The following is a 12656-nucleotide window of genomic DNA, read 5'->3' on the forward strand; positions in this document are numbered from 1 at the left end:
GTCTGGCTAGCCAGGCCTCCCAGTTTGGCCCACGATGCAGTTTTGGACTGACCACACCTACCTGTCTTTCACCTGATGCCACACACAGGACAGGTAAAGTTGCCACTACAGAGGAAGCCCACTCCCGATTGTTCCTTTGCAGCCCTGGTTTGCTTTTGGTCCTGTTTAAATTTGGCACTGAATGCAAATCCTCCTGTTTCTTGGTGGGATCCATTCCACCTGATATCATGTGATACAAAAACAGAGAAACCCATTAACAACGCTTGCATATCTCTGTGCAGATTTTAAAAGAAAACTTCGAAAATAGGGAAAACTGAATGAAAGGCTGGAAAAACCAAGGGAGACGAGAACTGGCAAATTTGCCTATCCCGAGGCCTGGAACATGGGGCTCTGTGCGGTGATATCCTCTCTGCCCAGATGTACCTGCACAATGCTGTTTCAGCAGCCCCTGGCTTTTGCCACTGCCTCCCAGTGCTCTCTGGTTAAGGTGACTGAGCCTTCCTCACCCTTCAGCACCACTTGCTGAAGGCTGCCTCGTGAGCTGTTGCTCGCCCTGGATATCTAGTGCTGAACACGGAATTTCTTTTGGCAGGTGCACCTTTTATCTCCCCTGCACATTTGCTACATTTGCAGAAGATCATGAATGACACAGCTCCTGGTCACCGTACTCAGGACTGGTTACTGGATAGTGGTTGAAAAAATCCACAAAAAAATCTTGTGTAATCTTCTGCGTTCCACGTTCATGTGCCAACTTAGGAAACTTTTTGGAGAGAGGAGGAGCACTGGGAAATCATCACATTGGCTAAGTAATCACCATTAGGTTGAGTAGAACGGCTTAGCAAGCACCTGCTTGGATTTAGAGCCATATCACAATACAGCAGACAGCAGAGCAGGTGCATCAATGTCTTGCAGCCGCTTCTCCTGCTAACATCTGTCATGTGTGTATTTTGCTGATATCCCAAATATAGATCCTGCTCATATGAGCCACTTAGTTCTTCCTGTTTATTCTTATTATTGCACTAACGAGAAGATCTGAGCTGCAGATGATCTGCAGTGCAGCAATTGTGTCTGTGTGTGTTTTTAAAAAAGCTTCCAAATCAAGACATAGCTAACTTTGACAAATCCACTTCCTTCTGCTTTGTGCACCCCCTGATCTTTTTTTGAATGGCCTTAGAACTATAAGAAATGGCCAGAAAGACCTTTGTGGTAGGCTAACGTGAATGATACTGTAACCTTTGTGTGTGAGGATTTCATTCTGATTAAAAACAAATCTGTTTGAAACGCTAATAATTTTCTTAAGGTCAAACGGTAAGCAGAAATTCAAGGCGTAATATTTTAAAGTTCAAGCAAAGTCGTATACATTTGTTAACTGAAGAGGGATGCAAAAGATCGTTTTCCCTTACCTATTTTTAAAAAGCTTTAAAGCTTATTTATATTTTCAAGTGAATGAGAACTGCTCAGGAACTGGTGGGTGATTTTATTTTATTTTACACAATTAGGACAGCATAAGATCACCTTCTTAATTCAGTAATGTATGTGATTGATTTTGTCGCTGTTTTTTCATTGGGAAATGTGGTAGGGACTTAGGAAGCTGTCTTATACTGAGCCAGAACATTGGGTCCATTTAGCTCATTATTGTCTACACTGACTGACAGCAGCTCTCCAGAATCTCTTAGATTAGAGACACTGGAGTCCTTCTGCATGCAAGGAAAATGCTTAACCATTGATCTGTGCCCCTTCCCCCAAGTAGTAGTGACCAGTTTGAGCAAAGTTCTGGTGCTCTGGCCATTCTTTTGTTATAAGAATTTTAAGGTCTCAAATATAGAATAAATATTCATAAATGCACACATATATGAACCATGTGTCTGAAATAGTAAGGGAGAGCAATCCTGAAGCTATTTTTACTCTCCCAATGACCTCAAATATTCCTCTGCAGTAAGGGAGGCAAATGGGGAAAGCCTTCCCATTGTCTTTCTGCTTGCAAATCCTGCCTTAAGGTTAAGGGTGCATTTGTGTATGAATAGAGTGAGCCTGTGACGTGGATTCAGGAACTAACGTATTAACCATCACAAAAGAATGGCCAGACTGCCCAGATAATGCAATCAGTGACCATTATCAGGTCTCCTGGCATGCAGGATTTCTGCTGTAGACCGCCTCCTTCTGTGATTTATGTATGATGTTTTAGGGGGGTGGTACTGGGCTATAGGGTGGGCAATTTAAAAAGTCTATATAGGGGCTTGCACACCATTGTTCAGGGTTCTCTTCCCTCCTGCCTGTGGTGAGTGGGGACCCTGTTGCAACAGTTCCTTTAATAAAGGTCAGGCTTACTAGCCGCTTTGCTTCTCAATATGCTCTGGTTGGCCTCTGTTGTTTTCTCCTACTGATAGGGAACCCATTTAAGGACTGTATACGGGAATAAGGACTGTATCTGGAATACCCCATAAGGGAAAGGGAGCAGTTTTTCTTATAACACCTTTTTTTTTTGACTGCTAGATTTTCCCCTTCCCCTTCCTTATGCAGGAGCTGGTGAGGAAGAGACAGAAATTCTGCCCATGCTCAGAGGTACCATATTATCCACATGCTGCAAGACTGCTGTTAAAAACTGCCAAATGGAGCCAGAGGTCAAATGAAGCTTGTGGGGGAGGAAGGGATATAGAATGCCCCCAGGAAGAAAAAAGTGAGAGGAATTCTGTGGCCTTTTCATTTTAACACAAGTGCTGCAGTTTCCATCTGGATGCTAGGCAGCCGATAGTTTATAACACCAGAAGTGTATTTCCATGATTTCTGCTCTCCAAAGTGAAACAATGACAGTTCTATCACAGCCTTGGTGAGACCTAACCCCCCCAATATTCTTACAGTGTTTATGTTAAAAGTTGTGTTTGGGCAAATATTCAAATGGAGAAGTGCATTGCTATAGACACCAGAGAGGGGGTGGGGATCTCTTCACCCAATGCACATTACCTAATTTGTTTCCCTACACCTGCAACATCACCTCCAAACTCCCATTCAATGAAACCATTGTCTGCACATAGGCTTTCATCTGTTCGTGTGCAATGGCTGCTTCAAATGTAAGTACCTTCGCTTAACTGTGACTTACATTTTCCACATCAGAATACAGCTTGTTTGAAGGGAAGTGTATCAAATGGGAATATTTTTAATAGGGGATGTGTTTAGGTTTGATGAGGCCCTGAGCTACTGAAGGTAATGGGGCCCTTTATATGTCCAGCTGTCCTTTGTCAACAACAAATTTTTGTGTTGAATATATATTTTTTTTGTGTTGAATATATATAAATTACCATATGGTAATTTATGGACCTAACAGGTATCGAAAGCCATTTGCACATAACAAAATATGTATTTCATCAAAGTAATTGTTGAACTGAAATATTTTATTTGTTTTTTATGTTATATTTTGGAAATGTACATCCAGTTTTTTCCCCCTTTAGTTTTTTGAGGGCCCCCAAGAGAGAGGGGCTCTAAGCTATAGCTTGTTTAGCTTATACGTAAATTCAGCACTGCTTCCCAACATGGAGGCCAGTAAGCAAGGGGGATGGATGGGTGCAGGAGTGTTAAGTTTCAGGTGTTCCAGAAGGCATTGTTGATTTGTTCTAGAGTCTCGAGTTCCTCATGCATTGGAGGGGGGATGTCTGAACTCGGTAGCCTGCTTTATATAGGAAGGCTCTGATTGCGATTCAGAATCCTAATGAGAATTGTGTGAGGGTGTACACCACTGTAGGGCTAATGTTTCCTTCACTACTAGGAGAAAGTATTTTATCAACATAAAATATTAAAATTATCAAGGTGCTTTTCTTTAGACGTAGGAGGGCATATCCTGTGAAACCTGTCAAAGTCTCTCATATAGTGAAACAAATAACTGTTCACAAATACAATAGATAGATAAAATAAGAAGGCCCCCAAAGGAATAAGAGAAGGTTAAAAAGAAGACAAAAACAACTATCAGCCTGAATCACAGAAAATGCTCATTTCTGTTCAGATTTTTTGCAACTGATTATCAGTAGATCACCCAGGACTGAAACCCAGGTTTGAGTCTTTCCTCCCCTGAAAATATTGTTTGTTGGTTGAGCTAAGAGTAGAACATCTTTGTCAAATGGGAGACGACATCCATTATAAAGGCAGGAAGAACTGTTTTTAAACATGCCTCAAACCACAATTCAATTTAACAGGTTAAGAATATGGTAGGAAGGTTACACCCCAAAAACTGTGGCTATCTAGCTATCTTTGTACATCAGCAGGGGAAGAAATGTAAAAACAACTGCTACAGGCAGTTTGTAGAATGGATAAATATATTCAGCGGGGGTGAAAAAGAGATGTTTCTGTTTGGAATTTTGTACTAGAGCAAGAATCTAATTTTGAACAGTTCTGGGGTTTGAGTCAAACAGCTTGCAGCCTGCTAAAAGATTCCTCTGTTGATCTGAATTTGCTAGGGAGGAGAGAAAGCAGAGAGCATATGCTAATGGCCGTATGCACTGTGCATTTTACTGCGGTTCATCATAATTCTCAAGAAAGCAAAATATTACACGTGCTAAAAATAATGTGGGCCAGCTGTGCTCCTTCTGGGATAGAAAATATTACTGCTTAATTGGGTAAGCCCTTCTAATATCTTCGCCATAGTGTGCAAAATAAGCTGTTTGCAATTATCACCGGCTCCTCCACTTAACCTAGGATTTTACTTTCTCCCATATTAATTTTTCTCCTTATCTTTCCTGCCCTCTCTGCTTAGTTTCACTGTTGCAAAATTGCCTCCTTTGTATCTTTGCCTCAAGGGAGTAGCTTCATATTGTTTACAAAAACACATGTGGCATTTTATTATTAGTGATTTTTTTGTACTCTGTATATCTAAAGGTATTTGGATTTAACTGTTGAGGCATCGTGTGTTTGAACCTGCAAAAGCTGTAATATTTGCCTTTGGGCTTGTGACTGGTTTTATTCAAGATGCAGAAATTTATAATGCAGTATGGGTTTAATGAAGTGATTCTGGGAACCAAAAATGTAATATTATACATTTTATGCTTTGCTGCTGAACAGTCCTTATGAGTTAGCTTAATGCTTTGGAAGGTGTGGTATTGCCTGCACAAAAAGAGGGGAGGGAGACAGACAAAACTAGGCTCACCCCACCTTCTTTGTAGCTTTGCTGCCGCCACCAAGTGAATATCTTCATTTTTCTCTGGCTACCTAAACGAATCAGCTTCTGGACTTGAAGTATCTCAACCTACTCCCTATACTGGACAGAGTAGTATGGCACTGTAACATGGGGTAAATAACAAGACCATGCCTCTATTTTGTCCAAAGCAAACTTTGGTTTTACTTTAAGTTTCAGTAAGGCAACAAGTTAAATAGTTTCTCAGAAAAATACTTTTGAAAAAAACAACAACCTTTTGCAGTTTGAATGGTAACCCATAAAATCAAATAAAATTTAAATAGAGATCCAGCTATGCCAATTACAGGCTGTTTCACTAACCATCAATTTGCATCTCTCATTCCAGCTTCTGCGACCCTTTTGGTCTTCTAGCTACTGCTTCAGTATCAATCCATGCTCTCTAGCACATTCCAGCTCTCTGAGTATTTCAGCCCCTTTTTCTCTCTTGCAGCTCCTCCTTGCAAGTTTTCCAACCAACACTGAACACAAAATGTATGCAAGTCCTATTGCCTCACTGAAAATCTCATTGAAATGAGAAATGAACCAGAGAAATGGTTGGTAAGTTATCAAAGCCTGTGTTCTGGCATTGTATTTACCACCAGTTATTATATAATGGTATATTACTTTTGGTCATCTTCAGTGTTTATTAGATAAAGAACTCTGATTTCTTCTCTCTCCCTCTTTTACTTAATTGGTTGTGTTGCTCTAACACAGGGGTCAGCAACCTTTTTCAGCAGGGGGCCGGTCCACTGTCCCTCAGACCTTGTGGGGGGCCGGACTATATATATATATATATATTGGGGGGGAATGAACGAATTCCTATGCCCCACAAATAACCCCGAGATGCATTTTAAATAAAAGCACACATTCTACGCATGTGAAAACACGCTGATTCCCGGACCGTCCGTGGGCCAGATTTGGAAGGCCCCCGGGCCTTAGTTTGCCTACCCATGCTCTAACATATATGGTTGCATCCAAACCACCCTCAAAATAATTACCTTCCTAGTTCCTCCTACTTCCAACTAGTTTAGCATTCTGTCTCTGGAAGTGGACAGCCAGAGTTTCCTGTTAGAAGGAATAATAATAAAAAAAAGATATTATCATATCATATCATTTATCAATTCCATATGCTTTGAAGTACATGAAGTTCTTTTTTGGGGGGTTGTTTTGAATGTATTGCCTAACATTCTCTGGGAATAATCCTATACATGTTACTCTGGATTAGGTCCTGCAGTGTTCAATGCACCTTATTCCCAGGAGCTCAGTGTGCATAGGATTGTAGCCTTAGAGTTCTATCAATCTGAGATACTAACTGTCTCTCCTTACAGTAAGCACTGTTGAGCTCCTGCCCTCCTTTAAATCTTCATTTCCCCCCAGAACTATAAGTCCTAATGGTGTGATAATGTGTTTATTTTCAGTCACTTTCTTACGTATCTTCAAACTGGATCTGCCTTTTTTCTTTGCTGAAGATACTGAGCTGACATTTTCACTGATACCCTTGGATGGTTAACAACCAATTTAGACCTCTGCAGTGGCAATGTGAAGTGGCAATTTTTGCTTCAGTGTACATCAGTTTGCATTCACTTCTGCTGAATCACAAATACCATTGAGTTGTCCATTCGTCCAGTTTTGAGAATTTATTGGGTTTGATAGAGTACTGAAATCTTTCACTTTCAGTTAATATTGTTCTTAAAAATGCCACCGCCAACACAGCCTTATTAAATATGAAATATTTAAAACATTAACATTTAATATTTTTCTGACTGTTGGCTGACTGAAAAACACTTTTGAAAGAGAACATTTTGGTAAAGCACGCAAACATTTGGCATTCAACCAATAGCACCTGCTCACATCTTTTGTAAACAAGCTTGGTGAAATTATAATACCATATGTTACCCATGATTGACATAATATGATTAATATAGCACAAGTGCCAGTCCTTCAGCACTGCTTAAGTGTTATGTAGCACTTAGCAACACTTCAATAAACATTAACAGTTTGTCCTCATTTCTCATGGGACTGTTAAAACAAATACCTGAGTTTTTAGTAATAATATAATTGTTATAGTTTTTAAGTATTTTTTTAAAAAAAATCACTCTGAAGAAGGGGCACAATGAACTGTCTTTCATTTCAGCTGCAGAGCTACCTAATCTATATTTGTGTTAAGGGACCTAGAAGCAATAAGAACAAACTGTTAAGGAGTTTCTGCCAATACACTTCACTTTGGCATCTTTTGGGCAAAGTGCCACTTGCAAGTTGCTTACTTGGAACTGTATGCAAACATACTTACTGTCAGTTGCTTCTCCTTTTCCTCTCCTCCATGGTTGCTTCTCAGTGGGTTGCCCAGCGAAGGATGGTTGTCATCCCAGGTTTGGGGATGTATGTGATAAATATCCAAAGACACATCAATAGTACTGTCAGAAGTTTGTCTCCCTGTGTAGGCTAAACTCATGGTGAGAGAGTGGGACCATGTGCATATTATAGGGGTATGCATTTCCGACAAATACTGAATTTTAAGCTGAATAATGCTGATTTGGAGAGATTCAAGATGCAAGGTGAAGCAGGTGTTCTCCAAGGCATTCTGAAGCTCTTAGAGGTCCCAAAGAACTTGGGCTCAGATTGTTGGTCTCTTTAAAACCATTACATTTTCCAAGCTAACTGTATAAGGACAGAGTAGAAGGAAGTGGAGAGAGATGGGTTGTTTTCTGACTGAGAGCTCTAGCTTCCAACAAGGAAATAACATTCATCAAGGAACTTTGTGACCAGGGTTCCTGACTGCGTAGCAATTTATTTGCATGCACATAGACTTCTCTTTTCAGAAGCCTGTGCTAAACATGCAAATCTCAAGGGTGAGGCTAATGGTGTGTGATGTCATCGATAGGGTTGGCAGGCACAGTCTGGCTCTGCTCTCATATGTGCAGCCTTCCTATGGAAGCAAAACTCTTAATAGAGCTATGGTTAGTGCTGAACAGCAGGAAGCTCAGGACTTGGTCTATGGAGATGTTGTACCAGGAGGCTTTTTGTTGTAAGTGCAGCTGCTCCACCCTTCCTGTTGCACAAGTGGAGCCCCTAAACAGGACTTTGAAATGGGATGCTGTATTATTGGGTCTGAACCTCCATGGGTGGGCCTCAGTTTGGGCTCACTGTTGTCTCTGTTCTTCAGATAGAAGCGCTATTGCAATATCTGTTTGAATGAGTTCCAAACTGCTCTGTGAGACGTCTCACAGCTTGGTTGTCTATATGATCTTGCCAAATGGTATGGAGAATTTTATCGGTTGGAATTTGTTCAGCAGTAGGGGGCTCAGCAGCATTGCTACAGACATCGTTTTCATAAGGCTATAAGGAAATCAAATGCAGAGTCAGTCCCATTGGTGCTTAAGAACTTTGTTGACCGCGGCAGCTACGCGTGTTCTGATAGCAGCAACACTAACAGCAGGTGGCATAGAAAATGTAGGTGGATTCATGTTCTCAAAATGGATAATGCTAAAAGGAGATACTGGAGGTCCATATGGTGTTACCTTCAGCACACATGGCTGTGTAGGCGATGGTTCTGTTGCAGCAGCTGCATGCTATGACTCTTCAAAAGAAATGATCCAAGTGGCTCTAGCTGCTGAAAATTCTGTCTCATTATTGGGCAAGGTCAATTAGCACCACCAAAATGTGTCTTTCAAAATTTTTGTCTCTAAAATTATTTTTTTACACTGTCTCTGAGGAAGTAACATGGACACTGAGACTAAAATCAGCAACAAAGGACCTCATGTGCTGGAGACTCCTGATCTGGGACATCCAGTGACTGCAATCCCTGAGAGGGCAGCCTCAAAGACCCCCTTCTTTCTCAAGCTCACCCACTATCACTGGCCGCTTCTCTGATGTGAGATGATGGAGAGGCAACAGAGTGCCAGGATCCAGGAAAGAGTGCTTTCCTTTTAATTCTGTTCTCCAGCAAGGTAATGATACCTAGGAAATGTAGTCTGTTCCTATAAAGCAGTGGTTCTCAACCTGTGGGTCCCCAGATGTTGTTGGACTACAACTCCCATCATCCCTGAGCTCTGGCCTTGATAGCTAGGGGTAATGGGAGTTGTAGTTCAACAACATCTGGGGACCCAAGGTTGAGAAAGGCTGCTATAATGGTTGAGTTAAGACCAAGTTGCCTGATCCCTTGAATGGACTTGTCCATGGTGCTGAAAGACATATGTCTGACATGGATATGTTTCCTTATTCTGGTTTAAAACCTTTGAGTGGCCTGCTGTTGCTATCTGCTTCAGACCACTATGAGACTTGCTTTCTGGAGAATTTTCCACAGGTTTACACTTGCAAGGACAGGACCCCCAAAAAGATTGTTGTTGTTGTTGTTTAGTCGTTTAGTCGTGTCCGACTCTTCGTGACCCCATGGACCATAGCACGCCCAAAAAGATAGGAATGTGTTTATGGAGGCTGGTTAAGACCAGCCCTTGGGGGGGGGGGAATGAACAGGCTTCCCATAGCTATCTGACTGGCCACTGTAAGAACAGGATGTTGCATTAGATGGTCCTTTGGCATGGTGCAACATGCTCTATACCAGTGTTTCCCAACCTTGGGTCTTCAACTGTTTTTGGACTACAATTCCCATCACCCCTGACCACTGATCTTGCTAGCTAGGGATGATGGGAGTTGGAGTCCAGAAATAGGTGGAGACCCAAGGTTGGGAAACACTGCTCTATACATTGTATAAGCTCTTGATTGGCTACTTAGGGCCCTGAGAAATAAAGGAGACTTTGCAAGAAGCACCACTCTAAAATCCAGCATGAATTCAACAACCTGAGTGCATTCCAACCTTTTGTTCAATGGAAACAAATAATAGCATCTATTGCATTTGATGTTGGTGCATTTTGAGCATGGAAAGTGTGCATGGGAGTTGCTCGCAAATCCTTTCTTATATTCCTGGAAACACAAAAGGCCGTTCTTCCATGGAAGCATATTAAACTTCTATATGAGTAGAATGTGAGTATTGTTTTTCAAAAGAAGTCTGCCTTCGTTTTTATTCCATCTTTTGTGGAAACCCCAGTACCTGAAGCTCTAATACCTGGATTGAGTTATTTTTCTCCCATTTTTGTTTTCAAAAAATTCAGCACTATTAATTGGAGGTAAGCTGCACTTGCTAAACGTATCCAAAGGGGAAAACATAATAAATGGTTATGTTACAGCCTTGAAAGACTGCAACTATTTCTGGGGTTTGCTTCGTTCCTAATAATACACCTAGATTAATATGGCTGGCCTGAAATAAAACAGACTCCCCCCTTCCCGCTTTTGTCTTGACATAAAACTCAAGTTTTCATTGGAAAGCCTTTAATCTGACTGTCATCTTTTCCCAACAACAACCGTGATCCCATAAAGAACTATATCTTTGCTGGAAATGTCAGCTGCATAGAGAGGTATTGAAAGCCGTGTTTGTTTATTGGAATCCTGATAAACACAGTGTCAGCACTTCAGAGAGTGAAACATTTTCATTCTGAATTTTGTGTCTGAACAAACAGCTTATATTAGATTTGGAAATGATAAATAATGACTGCCATAATAAGTATTCATCCGTACACATTTGATTCCCTAAGGATGATGTTAAGTCATAAAACTGACTCCATCTATCGCCACAGCAAGTCTCTTCTTCACATTGCCTTCCCTTCAGCATAGCTAAACCTATTGTACTCAGGGCACAATTCAAATGCCATGTCAATCTCCAAAAGAGCGGTGGGAAACCTCAGGCTCCAGGGAACAAATGTGACCCTCTGGCCACTAAGGATTGGGTGAATGTTCTCTCTCTCTCTTGGTTTCTCATTTTCCAACCTTAAGCTCAGATCACTACATTTCCATAGCTGTTAGTATTATTATTATTATTATTATTATTATTATTATTATTTAAAAGTCCTGCAGAAATTTCTTCAGCATTTTAATGCATTTTTTCCTAATACAGAATGCATATTTAAATGCAATTTTGCTTAATATTTCAAAACAATTTCCCCTACTACAATGGGGAATAGAATAGAATAAAATAGAATATATAACTATATAATACTAATTTTATTTATGCTTATATAGATATTGAAATACGTGTACATACATATGCACAACATATATCCATTCACACTCACATAGATCCCTCATTAGCACAATTTCCAACTTTAAATTAAAAATATTTAGATTTGTACACATACATAGAATAACACATATAGACACATAATCATAGATATTTACAAATACAAATTCAATTTTATCTACAAGATTATTTATGGCAGCAAACCATCTATTCTTATATCTGTAACACACTGTGTGTGTGTGTGTGTGTGTGTGTGTGTGTACACATACATACAGATAGATAGATGGATGGATGATATAGATATAGATAATGGTTGGGATCCATTTGCTTTCTCTCTAGTAATCTGATAAGGATTCAGCATCTCAGATAACCTTATAATTTATAATTGCTCCCACATTTTCTGAAATAATTCAAGTTTCTTTAATGCTTTGTCTCCTCCCATTGTATCATATAATATCCTTGCAGTAGTCACTATGTACAAAAATCTGTGTTTGATATTTCCATGTACTGCAATTCCTTGTGTATAATTTAATAGGCACAACAGCGGCTCTGCATTTATCTGTAACTTGAACATTACCCTGAGCAGTTCAGTTATTATTTGCCAAAATAGTTGTTTCTTTTTACATCCTTGCCACATATGAAAAAGCTGCCATTATCATTATGAGCTATCTAGCACTTTTGATCTCCCACTTTACTCATCATTTTGTTTTTCCATTGAGTCCCATACTGTTGAGTCATCATTTTGATAAAATTTTATTCATACCTCATTGCTACTGAGAAATCTGAACCTTTCTGGAACAAAAATCCCCAGCTTTCACATGAAATTTTGGTATTCATGTCTTTGTTCCATTTCAACACATACCTATGTACTATATTTCTATGTGTTTTAATGATAAAATTAGTACATCTTAGATACATCTAAAATTAGTACATCTTAGATATACTAATTTAAGATTAGTACATCTTAAATTTTTCTAAAATTGTTTCAAACCCTGTCTTTTCTTTCCAGATTTCATGACTTCTGATCACTATACTCAGAAAAGCTTGGAAATAATAATAATAATAATTAATAATAAAACAACAACAACTTTTATTTGTTTCCCGCCCTCCCTAGCCGAAACCGGGCTCAGGGCGGCTAACATCAAATATATAACATTGGTATAAAATCAAACAATAATTAAATTACCTCCTAAAAACAAGTCAGGATCAAATTTAAATCTAATTAGATGGCTTTCTGCAGGATTAGGGTTGGGAACAGTAAATGCTCATCAGGCATATTGGTAACTGAGTGGGGTTATCTTCATTTATCTTACGTGTGTTCATATGTTTATATACCTTCCCAATCTTGAACGCTTTCTAATTTATGTTTCTTGCATATCTGGAAGATATTCGGGTGCCCATCCAAATTAAGCATCTTCAATTAAAGAT

The 12656-nt window shown here is 39.7% G+C and overlaps 1 long non-coding RNA gene across 1 annotated transcript in view; it reads left to right on the forward strand.

The window, feature by feature from the left end:
- The first annotated feature begins 5616 nt into the window (after nt 1-5616).
- Nucleotides 5617-12656, forward strand: part of LOC308486097 — a 56378-nt gene continuing 49338 nt past the window's right edge. Inside the window, exon 1 of the long non-coding RNA XR_013990949.1 lies at nt 5617-5716. This is a non-coding gene — a long non-coding RNA (uncharacterized lncRNA). The remainder of the gene's footprint in view (nt 5717-12656) is intronic.

The sequence above is a fragment of the Podarcis pityusensis genome (genome assembly GCF_964106645.2).
Source record: "Podarcis pityusensis genome assembly, chromosome: 10".
In the NCBI taxonomy this organism is placed as follows: domain Eukaryota; kingdom Metazoa; phylum Chordata; class Lepidosauria; order Squamata; family Lacertidae; genus Podarcis; species Podarcis pityusensis.